Source organism: Gallus gallus, chromosome 6, assembly GCF_016699485.2.
Source record: "Gallus gallus isolate bGalGal1 chromosome 6, bGalGal1.mat.broiler.GRCg7b, whole genome shotgun sequence".
NCBI classification, from domain to species: Eukaryota; Metazoa; Chordata; class Aves; order Galliformes; family Phasianidae; genus Gallus; species Gallus gallus.
The window spans coordinates 27888666-27904289 of NC_052537.1; the positions used below are offsets into that span (position 1 = coordinate 27888666).

The 15624-nt window shown below is 45.0% G+C and overlaps 1 protein-coding gene across 31 annotated transcripts in view; it reads left to right on the forward strand.

The window, feature by feature from the left end:
• The window catches only part of TCF7L2 (transcription factor 7-like 2 (T-cell specific, HMG-box)), a 172412-nt gene that overhangs the window by 45362 nt on the left and 111426 nt on the right, over nucleotides 1–15624 (forward strand). The window lies entirely within an intron of this gene.

Consider the following 15624-nt stretch of genomic DNA (forward strand, 5'->3'; position numbering starts at 1 on the left):
GGTGGGAAAGAGGAGGAGTTGACAAGCATAAGAGTTTTGGTTTCTAGAGTTAGGAGGGACATTGGTAGAGAGGAATGAAAAACAGTCCGCGATTCTTTCGTGACCCTGCAGTAAAAGGACTTCAGCTGATGGATGAGGGACATGGTTTGGCAGACATGCTGCGCTGGATCCACTTTTGACCGTGTCAACCAAGTGTCACCGTCTAAATCTGGAGCACTGTTGTGTATTATGGGAATATAAATAAACCCAGAAAAAGGCTCAGGAAGGGGACAATGGTAGGACAGCATCTGAGGGGAAAAAGAAATGACACATGGCTGAAATAAAAAACTGAAAGAATATAGGCTTAGGGAGAAGAGCAGCTTCTCACTCCGATTTTCACCTCCCCACGGCTGCCGGCACGATGTGGCCATGGGCTTTCCAGCCCAGGTGCAGTGTGGAAGAGCAAGGCCTGTGGATGGACTTGGGCCCCATGGACAGCTGCCCAGCCTTTACCCCGCTGGGCCCCACCAGGAAGAGCAGGCGATATTACCCGTGTTTTACAAGCAGGGAGGGTTTGTTTTTCTGTGACTCATGCAGGATGGCCGGGCAGACAGGGCAATTCAATGTCTCCCTGAGGGAGCCCTGCTCCGGTATCTTCTCCCCCTGTCCTGCGGGCTTCTGCTTCTTGCTGCCCGGGGATGCTTTCCTCATTAGTGCTGAGCTGCTGGCATATGTCCGCAGTCTCCAGGCAGCCTGCAAGGTGCTGCCTTGTGGTGAGGGAGGCAGTGGTGGCCTGCAAATATTAAGGAGTGACCCAATGCTGCTAAAAAAGAAAGGGCTGTGAGGGGAAATGCCCTGGTTTTGGGGTTTTGAACCCAGAGGGATGCGATGTGGTGCTGTTTTCTCGTGTTTCTGTGCAGCGAGGATGCTTTCCTCACTGGCTTTTCCTTTCTTTTTCCCTTCGCTCACTCTTTTGGCCGGGATTTTAACATATATCACAGGCTGGTAGGCTAAGAGCCTGGGACTTCCCCTCACCACACTCAAAGTCTTTGATCTTTTGCTTTGGAGGTAACATCAAAAGAATGGCTGAGAAAGACAGCCAGCGCTGTGAAGTTCAACGTTCAAGTTAATAGCTTGACTGAAGGTTGTGCTGCATTGCTGGAGCCGGAGTAAACATCGGCGAGCACGCAGCTCCCTGCCAATGGCCCTCATGCTGCAGCAGCGCTTCGTTTGCATCCGCAATTAATCCAGGCCCTAGCGAAGGGCAGAATTCTAATTTCTATGTTGTTACTGCTTATTTCTTTCTTTTTTTTTTTTTTAAATTCTCCCAGAGCAGACCATGGGAGAGCAGAGGAGCAGGGCGGCTGCTCTGGGAGTGAGGTGTTCCGTGCTGCATCACATCATGTTCCTGGCTGCAGCCATGGCCGTGCTGGTGCCCTTGCAGCCCGGTCCTGCCGTTCACATGTACTTTGTCATTTCTGTTTTCTTCTTCCTTCTCAAAATGATTAAGCTAACGACTGTTGGCAAGCAGCTGCCTTTCCCCTTGTGTTGTTAATAATAATAATCACTTATCACTCCCTGTCTAAGCGCACAGTGGATAATATGGATTTCCCCATGCTGGATAATATGTAGAAATAATATATATTTTATGTATGTATGCCAGATTATATACGTAATAAATATGTATTTTATATATATATATACACATATGATATATATAGATTTAATTACCCTCACGCTCCTCTTTGAAATCTCCTGATATGTGTGGGTGGGTGGATGGCTGACTCTTTGTTTTTTCCATCGCCATCTTCTGCTATTTTGGTGGCCTCTGTTCTATATATATAAAGTGCGTGTGTGTGTGTGGTGCTTTGATTTACTTATTTTAACGCATTGCCAATAAGGTGAGGAATTTCATATGATGTCGCACAGTGGTGCATAGCTTGGCTGTTTTCTGCTGGGCCGTTGGTGTGGGATGCTCTGAAGTGCTCAGTAATTTGGTAGTGTTGGTAATGGCAGTGGAGCTGGAGTTTCTGAGTGGGCTCCAGCAGACTCCACTGGGTACTTGGCACTTGTGGCTGAATTGGTCTGATTTGTTACATTTACAAGGCTAAAGCATTATTATGTATGACTGATAGGATATAGGTTTGTCTGCAGTGTGTTTTGGTGCATACCTACATGGAGTGACTGATGTGAGTGTTAAAATCTATAGCAAAATAAAACTGAAGGACTCTGTTTTCAGACACATTTGTGTGAGAGATGCACCAAGGATACCATTATTCCCCAGACTGAGGCATTTTCTTCTTAATCCTAGAACAAAGAAGCGAGAAACTCAGATTAGGAGAAAAATTAATGGCCTTAATAAACTATGAGAGAGAGGAGATTTAAAACTGCTTGGAGAGTGAAAGCATTCTGTCTGATAGGGCTCTGACTTCTGAAAATTTACGTAGAGAAGCAGAAAGTCTTAGTCACTGCATTTTTGCAGTTTTTTGACCTTTTGAGCAGAGCTTCACTGTAGGTCTTCAATCACTCAGCAGGGCAAGGGACAGGATTCACAAAGCAGCAAAGGCACCCAAGGCCTTCTGGCTTCTTGGAAGAATCCTGACCTGGATTCTTTGCACTGCGGAGTGAACAAAAAGCTGTGGAGTGTGTGGGAGTTTGGGACATTTGTGCCCCTCTCGAGGAAATGTGTGTTGCCCAGTGGGTGATGACCCTGCTGGGGGACACCGCAGGCCTCTTTCTGCACGGACGGTGAGGCGTGTTAATTTTTTAGCCAATTATCATTCAGGAGTGATGGCAAAACATCCAGTGCCACAGTGACAGCCTGCGTCGGGTCATGCGGGAGCTGCCATTCTTTTCCTGGACTGACGGGTGAAGTGCTGGATGAGCACACTGAGGTTTTTCAGCTGTTTCTCTTCCCCCTTGTTCCTTCTCATTTGATAAATAATTCTGTTCCTTTTTTCTTCTTTTTTTTTTTTTTAAAAAAAGCATCTCGTTATTGTGATTAAACCAGGAGTCTTTCTGCGCTGACTCTGATTGCTGCCACCGGCAAACCCTCCCCTGGAGGGGCTGGCTGGGGGGAGGGCAGGGCACTCTGGGTTCACTTTGCCCTTCAGGTAACATCCTGATCACAATATGTTGCAAATCCCATGTTGCTTATGGGGCGACAGGAGGAAGAGAATAATAATTTTCAGTAGATTAGCAGCTATTGTATCATTGCATGTTGCTTAATAAGCCTGATATTACATGTGAGAGGTAAGCTCCTTAGTGGAAGCAGGGTGCACTGTAATGACCTTTTGTGTGCAGGTCTGTTGAGATGAAAAGTCCCTCCTGAGGTTAGTGGGTTAGCTATTCAGCATGCAAAAGCACTGCCTGCGATGTATTGTCCTGGGCAGACACTCTGCAGTCTATTAATAAGCTCAAAAATCTGTTTAGGATCCTGATTTTTTTTTTTTTTTTTCCCCTCTCTGTAATTCACCTAGGACAAATTTGACTTGGAAATGGAACAGAATTGCTGTGTTGTGATTTTAAAATAAATAAATAAGCCATTGCTATGAAAGGGAGCTCATTGATCCTTACGGCTTCGTATATAATTACCTTTGCGTAGTCGTCCCACCTCATTTTCAAAACCCCACTGAATGACCAGCACAGGTCGTTACGGTCCCCCCCCTCCCCCTCAGTCTTCTGAAGCTTTAGAACTCATGGAATATAAGCGTCTGCAATAAAATTATAAAATGTTGTAAGATTGGCGCCTTTGCTTTGCTGGCTGTTCAGTAAATACGCTGGTGTCTCTTGGATGTGCCCTGAGGCTCTGAAACCTGAGGCCTGCCCACATCTTGAGTTCTACTTTCCTCCTCGCAAAGTGCCTCTGGCTAGTGGAGCTGTCGATTGCAGCCCCTTCTACCCCCCTGTGCTGCTTTATTTATTTTTTTTTAAATCAAGTTTTTTTCTTAAGACAGCTGTAACAAACCTCAACTAGCTCCAATTTTTATCAACTACTGGTAAGACTGAAACCTAAAATATTCCTGAAATGTTTGTTTGATGCTTATGAGTCGAGGACACGCAGACAGACCTGGGCAGGACCAGCACTGCCGGCAACTTGGCTGCCCTGTGCCCAAGGCTGGCCCCTTTTGGAGAGCATCCTCAGGGTGAGTGTGCTCCTGCCAGCCGGCTCCTGGGTGGACCAGGGCAGGGGCTGGCTGTCATCTTGCTGGAGCCCTTCCTGGGTGTCCCTGCCTGCTCCTCCTGCATGGGCTCGCTGCACCCCAAGCTTTTCCCCTCCTGCAGTGTGAGCTGTTGTACAATTCCTTGCAGCACCAGCAAACACTGCCTTGTGCTGGCTTCAGGAGGCAACCTGCTGCGCATCTCCCTTTGGTCCTTTTGTTTTTAGCTGCAGGAAGGGGCATTGTGTTGCCCAGGGCTCCTCTGAGCCCGTATCCCCCCCTGCCCCATCAGTTGCTCGTGCTGGGGGAGCCCTGTGCTGAAGTAGGATGTGTGTTGATTGGGGCACTGGTGGTGAAACTATTGTACGTTCAGCTCTGAACACACCTGATTGATCATCCTAAGAGAAGGTTCCATTCCCATTATAAAGTCAAATATTTTTCTTCTGCGTCTTCTGGCTATTTTGAGTGGAAATTGTTCTTCTAGTACCTGCTGAGTTCCTTTAATTTTTTTTTAACATTCATATCTTGAGAGAGAGAACATAATATACATGAACAGACTTAAGGAACACTCAATGTTCCCAAACCACAGTCCTTTAAATAAATAAATATGAAAGCTGCCTTGTGGGCCAGCCAGTCCGGAATGCCTGTGCTATATTTAGCAACAAGAGCAACATTTTTAGGCCACATCCAGATTAACACACTTGGGGCTACTCAGACTCCTTTGCTTCAACTTCGGGTCTGTGGCACTGCAGAGTGATAAATGTGTGTTGTGTGAGGCTGTCGGTCTGCCTGTCCGTGGTGCCTTGGCTGAGGTGCTGGTGAGGGATTACTGCAGCCACACCGCCCTCATCTCTCCAGCAAAACCCATCCATAGACTGGGATCTGGCACAGGGGCAATGTCCCTCTGGGCAGTGTTGTTGTGCTGCGGCTGATGCCCTTCTCCCTTGTGTAGACCTGCTCATGCTCAGTGTTTCCACATCATGTAATTATTTTCATTGTTTCTCTTTTTCCCCATCCTTTGAGGGGGTGATATAGGCTCACATACGTTGCACTTTTACTTATGCAGAAGAAAATCTGGCTTTTTTTTTTCTTTTTCTAATCTAGATAAGTGGGACAGTGCATGATTTGATTTGCTGTTTGGCAGAGTAGATTTTCTCACCTTTTTTTCCCTCCAGTTCATTAAAACTGAAATGTTTATTTTGTGTCAATGCATTGTGCTGTTTGACTTTGGTTCTAGTTCCTTTAGCTCAGGGAATGGATATACCACTATGGCTGTTTTGACTTATTTTTCCTTTTAAATAAACAGAACGTATCTCCGGAACTCGCAGTAGTGCACTTCTTGTCTTTGTCCCCAAAATATGCCAATTCAACTAAAGTTGCTTATGTTGAATGCATAACATACAGTTCCTTGAAAATTCAAGATTCCTTTCTGAAAGTATGCCATGCAGTTATTTGAATTTTGCAGGAATTGTACTTATTTCCATTGAAGTCCTTTTTAAATTGGAAAAAATAATCTCAATTCTGGGCCATATATCTTTAAAAACTTTTACATCTCCTTTAAGGAAAAAAAAAATGCTTGTTTTGAGGAAGAGTTTATGTGGCTGATGAGTCAACTAAGAATATTTTAAAAATACTTCATTTAAATACCATAAATGCATATTGCATTGTTTTGGTAGTGCTGGAGGAAACCAGAAAATAAATAAACTGGGTGGCTGCCCAGGAAGGAGAGGTGACAGCACAGTTTTACTGAATGCTTCAGTTGTTTGTTTTTGCTTTGATCACAAATGATTCATTTAGACTTCTGCCTAAATATATTCTTCCTACCTAAACAGGAGCCAGCTTTGCCTCTAGCCAAGCCAGGTGTCTTTTCCATGGATAGGTGAAGTGTAGGGAGGTAAAGAGGGTGACTGCTGTGATGGTGTGTCCCATGTCATGCAAGGGTCACATCGTAGGGTGACAGTGTTTCTCCTAAGGCTAAGGGGATTTTTAACACCTTCCGGCACTTTATGGTAAAGGAATTTGGGGTGAATGAGGAGGGGGAAGGCATAGGCTACTCTCCAGCTGGATGTTTGGGGGGTGTGGTGGTAGCTAGGGGTTGTGTGAGGAGCTGGGGGAAGCAAAGCCTTCATCTGCTGGACCACTGAAACATGCAGCTTGTGCTTAAAGGAGGACAGCACAAGCAGCTCTTGCTGGCCCTGCAAACAACTACCCTTGAAGGAGCAAGCAGAAAAGGGTTTATTGATGGGGGAAACAACTGGTGCTGGGTGCTGGGAGGGAATGTGTATTTCCCATCTCTCCAGGAGGGATTTGGAGAGAGCCATAATCCCGTGTTAGGAGTAATTTGTTACAGCAAACCGATACTTGAGTGGCAGGAGGATGCTGGCGGAGGCACAAGGCGGCTGCCTTCGGAGGAGTAGCTGGACTCGCAGAAGGTCAGCCTGACACAAATCCCACCCCGGCCCACTACTTTTGTTTCTCAGCCAGCACAATTAGCTCAGGGGACTCTCGACCTTTTTTTACATCTTTCAAAGGCATCTCCACACATCTGAGCTAAAAGATTGTGGTGAGGAATGTGCACCAGGATATGATGCAGCAGAAAGTTTTCCAGTCAGGCCTTCTGAAAAACAAAATAAACCCGACAGCAACCTTCCCAGCTTCTCTGAGGAGGTCAGAATGTTGCTGGTTTCAGTTGTTATCTTCGGGACTTTTTCCTGAGGTTGTCTTTGGGTTACATTTTCACATTAACTTTTTGGGGTTGCTATTTAATTCAAAAAAAAAAAAAAAAAAAAAAAAAAAAAAGAGAGAAAGTAGACAAAAGTTACCAACCCTGGGGAAAGAGAATTTTGCAAGTTCTTGGTTTTCGCGACAGCCTGAAACCCTTGGAGCCACGTATTCTGCAGTAACCCCTTGTTGCATTGAAGACCCAGTAGCATATAGAAACCACAAGAGATGCGACAGGAAATTCAGTATGAAATTTGCTGGGTTTACTAGAGAGTGGCTCCTGGCGGTTCACCCAGAATTGCTTCATCAACAGGAATTTTTGTGGTAGTGATTCAAGTCATGAGTTTCACTTACCCAACAGTGGGAGAAAATATTTCCCTTTCAGTGAAAACCCCATTGGGTGTTGTTACAGTAACGAGCAATGAGCTTGGTTCTGTAGTACTTTTATTCCTGCATCCGGTGGGAGCTGGCAAACATCATATGCCACCTCTCCAGAGCATCACATCTCTTGGTGTAGTGCCCTGTGGTGTTCGCAGGTACTGTGCAGAATCTGAGATAAGATCTTAGATCAAAGAGTGAATAAAACCCAACACAGCCAGTCCTTTGCTGGTATCTGAGATGCTCCCCCTTGCAGGGGCCGTGGCTTATGGGGTGCTACATGGCATGTCTTCCTCCAGCCTAGCCTTTGTCCATATCTGCTGACTTTTGATAGCTATCGGTGCTGCTTTGCAAATGAAACCTCTGCGTCTGAGGCTTCTGTGCTTAAGTGTTTGCTTATAGAAAGGATGTGACAATTGTTTGTACTGAACCTTGTGGCAGCAGAGCACGGTGCTACTATACTGATGGCTGCTGTCACCAATCTCTATCTTCCTCATCCTCCTTCATCCCTTTGCGCCATAAGAACCCACAGTAGTCTTGGGACAAATAAGGACACATGGGAGAGCAGACTGGATAACCGTCAGTCTCTAATGATGGTAAGATATGAGGACAGTAGGTAGCACTGAACTGAGAGAAAACTGTATAAAGATAGCCATTCATCTGTCTGTCCATTTTTATTTCATGCTCGCATATGCCATTTTGCATCCTGATCATGTAGAAATGACTTTGGTGATTGGTGACACTAGAGGTGCCTCATTAGGAAATGTGCATCTCCTGCTCCTGCCTGTGAGTGATGGAAAGGAGGGAAGGTGGAGGCCTGTTTTGGAGGGCTAATTTCATTGCATACACCACCTATCCTGCACTATAGATACGCTCAGTGGAATAGGAGAGGAAACAGGACAGGGCAGATGTGTTCTGCAATATGACAGCAGAACCAAGCTGCTTGACCACCAAGCTATTTGGTGTTGATGTTTTTCCTTTTTCATTTCTTTCTCTTTAGTAGAAGCATAAGTGGATGCTTTAAATCTGTAGCCCCTCCTTTACAAATGGAGTTATAATCTTAACAGAGATGGAAGGTTTTAAGGAAGACGAGGCTCCCTTGTAGCAGCCTTTCTGTTACAATGGAGGTAGTCCAGTGCCATGATCTCTCTCTAACATGCTGTCAGATATTTTTACTGTCTTTATTTAATGGGGAGGAAAGGAATTACATTTTATAGACCATAAAATACATTTTTGGACTTCATGCAAACACTAGTTACCAATTGTTCTCTCGGTCGCTGGGAGATTGCCAGGAGGAGAAATTAAATGTGGATCTGTACATCAAATTGTTCAGAGAGTCTTAGATGCCAGTTTAGCTTTGCTGATTCTAAACAAGCTGTATCTACAGAAAGACTTTGAGATCTCATGACTTTCCTATTCATTCTGTAATGGAAATTCAATGCTTGAGTGAAACGAAAAAAGTTGCAGAGAAAATCTGGGAAAAAAAAAGATAGTGAAGATGTGGGGATCACTTGTTTGTTTGTTTATTTTCTGGCTTAAAAGTAAATATGTAAAAAGTGTGTTCTTGCCCCTTGACTGAAATTATGCATTTATTTGTGGCTGTCTTTTGAAGCAGTGTTTTGTAGGCATCTGAAAAGTACTCAACCATCCTGCTGATTTGTGCAGTCAGGGCTGCAGAGGTTTTCAAATTAAATGTGAAAAAAAGTAATGGTGCTTTCCCAAGGTCCACCCGTGATCAAGAAACAGTGCCTTTGGTTGTTTTGCTGAGATACCATGTGAACTGCAGAAAGTAGCACTGTGCTTCTGTGTCACATGAACACTCTTCCTCTTGTAAGTGTGTGGGGGGGAAAGAATTAATTCCTGCAGTAGCTTATACTTAGCTTTTTCATGCCCAGTGTCAGAATCCTAAAGCTCCACTGGAGTCTACCAACCTTGTATTCATTGGAGTCGCAAACCAGTTTTACTTCGCGATTTCAGTGAAATCAGTGACAATAATCCCTTTCACTCATTTCATCATGAGCAAATAATGATCAGAATGTGCTTGAACTTTCTGAAGTATTAATTTTAAAGATTCTTCAGAGGTCCTTCTAATTGTTCTATTTAGTGCTCTTCTGAAGCAGTCTCCTCGGACTCTTCATCATTGTGTTCATCATCCATGTGGGTGCCCATCTCCTCCTTTGCGCCTGTTCTACCCAGGGTGGGTATGATCTTTGCCCGTCACCTGAGTCTTCTCTGAGGCTTTTGCGTGTCACTGTCAGCTCCCAGGATTTCTGCTCTCCACTATCCCTCCTTTGAAATGATCCAAGGTTTGTTAATTGCTAATACATTTCTGTAGCTTTCAGACTATAGTGGGCTCTGCACTCTACTTTTGTATGCCCTATGCAACACTTCAGCTATGCGACAAAGGCACAGACAAAAATATTAAAATGGGCAACTCAAGGTGCATGACTAGAAGGGAAGAAGACAAGGTCACTGAAACTCAATTTTAGTTTAAAAAGAAAAAAAAAAGTGGAGATATGTGGTAAGTATTTCCGTGTTTGGCAATTACATGCTTTCATTTCTTGATGTAGAGGAACCTTTTGTGTGGGAAGGATTGGTCTCATTGAAATTGTTACTCTTGTTACTCTCATTTTAAGCATCTCCCCTGTGCCTCATCGTGGCACATTACATATTCTGTAGAGGTTGAACATTGTGGGTGGTGTCTATTATTTTTCTTATGAAAAAAATCTCAGACATTGCAGATCTGCAAGAAGTAGGACACCCTTGTAAAGTTTCTGTAGCAGTCTCCTTCAGTTAGTCATTTTCATAGAATCATAGAATGGATTAGGTTGGAAGAGACCAGTTCTAACCCCTTCCGTGGACTGGGTTGCCAACCACCAGATCGGGGCCCAGAGCCCCATCCAACCTGGCCTTGTGCATATCCAGGGATGGGGCATTCACAGCTTCTCCGAGCAGCCTGTTCCAGTGCCTCACCACCTTCTGAGTAAAGAATTTCTTTCTAACACCTAACCTTAATCTCTTCTCTTTAAACTAAAAGCCTTTCTCTCTTGTCCTATTACTACTAGACTGCGTAAAAAGTCAGTCCCCTTGCTGCATATAAGCTCCCCTCAAGTACTGCAAGGCTGCAATGAGGTCTCCCCAGAGCCTTCTCTTCTACATGCTGAACAAACCCAACTTGTTCAACCGTTCTTCATGGGAGAGATTCTTCAGCCCTTTCATCATCTCTGTGGCCCTGCTCTGAGCCCACTCCAACAGCTCCACACCCTTCTTGTGCTGGGGGACCCAGGACTGGACACAGTACTCTAGATGGGGCTTCACAAGGGCAGAGTAAAGAAGAACAATCACCTCCCTCTTCCTGCTGCACACCCCTTGTTTGATGCAGCCCAAATCTAGTGGCTTGTTTATTCTGGTGGTTTGTTTTATTCTCATGTTGCACAAACAAGGCGATAAGTAAGGACAAGAATGAGGGATAGAGGTGGACTAAAGGATAAAGAAACTGAGACATCTACTTTTGAATTCCATTTAAATCCTGTAGACTTCCCCTTACGACTGCAGTGGGGATGCAGTAGACCGCAGATCTTCCGTTGTAGGCACCAAGATGACCATCCTACTGCAACTACTTCTCTTGTCTGCAGAGAGCAATAGCACTTTTATTAAGCTCTGCCTTTGCTGCCATTGCCTTCCCCACAAATCTCAGCCCTCTCCTTAGCATTTTAGTCTCTGGGATTACTAGTGGATCTTTAGCTAAAATTTGCCTAGATGCCCCCCTGGAAGAATTGCTAAGTATTGGATAAACTCCTGAGCTTCAAAGTTGACGTCTTGGCAGGTACTTCCAAGCAGTCCTGCAGCGCTGATGAAGAATTGACTAACAGCAGGATTAGGGTCAGGAATATGACCTGGTGTGGTGTGTTGAGATTCAGGAAGAGCTCAGTCTGGAGGCAGAGGTGTGCTGCGATGCTCAGGAGTTGGCCTGTGGCACTGTGTGGTTCCCACCTCCAGCAGCCCTGCTCCTGCTTGCTTCAGTTCCTGGGAGCTAATAAACACCAGCTGCAGGAAACCTGAGCTGGAAAGTGTTGTACAGCTTTCCCTCTTGTTTAAAAACAGGTTATTTTATTTTTTTTTTTTAATTGTGTTTATGTATTTATCTGCTCTGAGCCATCACTTGTAGGGCATTCCAGTGATGAAAACAATAGTGTGACGAGGGAGCAGCTCCAGGTCGGACACTGCTGCAGGAAACACCTGCAAGCTCTGTGCCATCCCTTTCACTGGGGTTGCACTGCTGTGAGTCCCAGAACTGGGCAATGCTGGCCTTGAATAAGAGTTTCCAGTGGACTCCTTCAGTCCGATAAGTGGATTTTAGCTGCTTTTGACCAACTCTGCTGTGAAATCTTGGAAAACATGTTTGTTTCTCCACTTCTTTGAGTGGTTTTTTTGGGGGGTGGGGGGAGTGGAAGGGACGGATTGGACACCTGTGCAGTGCTGCTTCTGGTGTATCCCTGCTCTGCAGGACCTCTGGTTGCAGATGGGAGGTGAGGACACGCTGCTTGTAGAAGGGAAGGGTTGGGGTGTTTTTTTTTTTCCCCTTCTACAAAAAAATTCCGGGCTGTTCAAATCATTTGCCTTTCCCCTTGTGCTGACAATTTAACAGCCCTTTTAAAGGCTTTGGTTTCTCTCAAGTACGCTCACCCCATACGTATTTTAATTTTTGTGCAGAGGCCTGGAGCTTAACAATTATTTTGCTTAAGCTCTCTGAGACTTGCCATAAAACTTTTTTTTTTTTTTTAAACACACACATGCTAATGGTCCCCATCAGATCATATTGTTAAGCAGGAATAAAATACGCCAAGCTGACATTACTTTAAAAAATGTTAAAAGCATGCCAACGGAGCCTATTTCAACAGTTTTCCTCCGAAATAATTTGCACAGATTTGTTAGAGTTAACTTGTTGAAAAGCCCGATGTTTGTGCAGGCAGTTCGTGATTTCCAGGCTGAGCCCGGGATGGGAGAGGAGCAAGCACGTGTCCAGTGCTTACAGGAGCCAGGGCAATGGGAACTTCCCCCGCCTCCCCTTCCCCCCTGGTGTAGGAATGCAAGCCCAGTGTCAGAGGCTGGGAAAGTCGGCCTCGAATTTTTGTGGACTCCTTGCAAATCGGAGGAACTGTCTGGCTCAAATCTGCATTTAGGGCCTAGAGAATAGGATTTCCTGCTATTTAGTTGCTTGAGGAAGGAAAGGATTTACCTCTCTGCTGTAATAGCGCCTGCTTTTTTTTCTTCTCCTTTTTAATAAGAATATTGTAGCGCAGTGCAGTGGTAGTAAACCTGCAAAAGCCATCACGCCTCCCTCCCCTTCTCTCTCCCTCCCTGTGCTGCACGTGGGTACCGTGACATGGCTCCCCCCATCCCATGCAGCATGGAGGGGCTGGGGCTGGCATCCGCCTCCTCGTGAAAGAGAGAGTTGTGGAGGGCAGCCGCGCTGCAGCTCAGCCGGCCCGTGCTCTGCCCACCATCTGGATTCGGTTAGCTCGCTCGGCAGTAGGGCTGAGTCTCATTTCCTCCAACCAGTAATGTTATATAGGCAGTGATCCTGTTCTGCCCTAACATAATTGAAAATTATGTGTATTGTAGACTCGCAGCGCTGAAATGTAGACTCGTAAAAATCTGTGGCTCAGGTAGCCTGTGGAGATTGAATTTGGCACACAATGAAGCTTTTATGTAAAATAAGAATTATAAGCCACCACATCAATATTGTGTTACAGGCATGACAATTCTTGGATGAGGAGACCTTGAGTCAGGCTTGTCACCTTAAACAATGCTAATGTTTTGTACTTTATCAACAGGACTGGCATTGCAGAGCCAGCAGGCCAGCCCATGTTGTGACCATCCCACCACTGAAGCTGTAGGTCTGTCCACTTGAGGCTGGTGGCCCTGTCTGCATGGTGGAGAGGCCACGTCCCCATGCTGAGGTCTGGCTGCTCGGTAGAGTTGTGCAAGCTGCTTCACTGATCCTCACTCATGGAAATGGAAGATGTTGTGTGGGTGCAAAATGGGGCCTTGTGGGTTGGGACTGTTTATGCTGGGCACTAAGGGTGCCCACAAACAGTGAGTCCCAGAGAATTGGCATCAGCTGTGTTTGAGCCATTGCTGGAAGACTTTTGAACCTGCTTTGGCAGGGATGGGTAATAGACTTCACTGAGAGCCTAAACTGTAAGAGTTTACAGCACAGAAAAGCAAGGTAATGGCCAGCTCTTCCTGAAGCTTTTTGTTGAACTGCCTCTCTTGGCTCTTGCAAGATGGAGGTAGAGCAGGAATGATCATGCCGTCTTGCCCTGTTTCTCCATATGGGAACCTAGTGCTAGTAAAAAGAGCGGAGCTGAAGGTCCTGAAAGCTTTATAACTCCTGCAGTAACTGCTGGCAAGATAGGCTCTGATGTGAGTTTGCTCCTGCTGCCCTGTCAGAGTTTCTTGGCCTGCCCTTGGGGACAAACTCAGAGAAGCCCACGCATTTCTTGACCTGTCTTTTAGGACAGTCAGTGACCTGAGCTCCTTCATGAGTTACCAGGTTTGTGGCATTCCAGAGCTGTTCGTGACCATCAAGTGGTCATGGAAACATGTGTGGTTGCTTTGTTTAGGTGGGCAGTGGCTCACTGGCCATGTTCTGTAAGCTGGCTGGTTCTTGTAAGGGCTTTAGCTGTGTTAGAAGTAACTTCTCACTCTCCTAAACAGTCATGTGTCAGGAGGCAGACATCCTGTGAGGACATCTGCCTCAGAAGAAGAAATAAATGCAGTCTCTAGAATGATATCCCAGTGCCTTTTACTGGTGTTTACTACTTCACTCCCTTGCTGAAGAGATGGGAAGCCACTAGGCATTGTGACCCATCAGGACAGCTGCTATGGAGCTTTTGTTCCTTCCTGGAAATCCACGTGCCTCTTTACATGGTGGTGTTGGGATCACTTGTTGTGTAAGACAACTGACAGACCCCAAAAAATCTATCAGTGACTTGTTTAATAGTGCCGTTCACGAATCTGAAGTGTATCAAATCCACCCTGAAGTTAAGAAGCTCTCAGTCATCTTAGGCTTTGGATTCATTTCTGTGCACTTGGGTTGCTCTTTTAAGCATTTATTTGAAACCACAAATGTAATCTCAAGTTTTGAATTTATGTCGTGGTTGCCTATATGGAAGAGCAGGGATTTGATACAAGCGATCAAGTATCCGGAGGCTTACAATCAAGTGGTATGAGTTAGAAATGTTGCTTATGGTAGACTAGTTCTGGTTTGTTTGGGTTTTATTTCTTGTTTTCAAGAACTGCTGAAACATTCTGGTCCACATTGCACAAATCCCAAATGTGAAGACGAATAAAAAACAAGACTTCTTGGAACTTGAGGAACTCGTATGGGGCACAAATCCAGAGTATGGCTTTGTTTATTTGCATTCCAGTAGCTCAGAAATCTCATACCCGCCAAGTGATGGGAAATGGGAATGCATCCTCCTGCTTTTGGTCACATCAGTGCCTATGGTCTTGCAGCAAACTGGCCTTGCATGCTAGCAAATGTTTTGCATACATGAGCAAATGTGATAGTGATGTGCTGAAAGCATGGAACCAGATCTCCTTCCTTCCTTCCTTCATGGAAATTTAAATACAGCTTCCGTTGTTAGTTGGAGTGGCAGGGGCTGTTTGTGCATGGTTCTCCTTCAAGATTACTTAAGAAAAAAAAAAGTGATGGGTAAACATAACTATTTCTCTAGATATTTGCTAGGAATAGATATGATAGGTCAATCAGAGTCCAGTGCTAAACAGGATCTTCTGTAGCAGTTAGATCGATGCGCACAGCTGCTTTTCTTAGGTCTGGGAGGGGGTTGAAGTATGTGGCAGTAAGCAATTTTTCCAGCACAATATAGGGCTTTTAGAGATCACATATTAACCATTGGCACAGTGCAGCACCACACGGAGAGTAAAGCTGAGGCAGAAATCAGATTTAGTTTTAGTTGATATTTGATGATGTGAACGTCTTTTTTGTTTTGTGTTTCTATTTTTCTTTCCCTTTCTGAATCACCACCCTCTTATACTGTAGATTGACTTTATATTCAGACCAGCATCCGTGACATAGATGTGTTCTGGCTATCTGTGAGTATCTGGCCAGAGCTGCTGAGAGTGAATGCACTAGGTTATATTCTGTCTTGGACATCATCAACTGGGGAGATTATTGAGTTTGGCCATGTAATTGAATAAGTTACACTGTGCAAGTCCCTTAAGAGTTGTCTTCTGGTGATGATGAACAAGAAGAAAACAACTCATGGTGACTTCCAGAGGTAGTGGAAAGGAGAAAAGATAGATGCTAAGAACCAGCGTGGATGTGAACTCAGCATTGCTTTTTGTGCAGACCTCT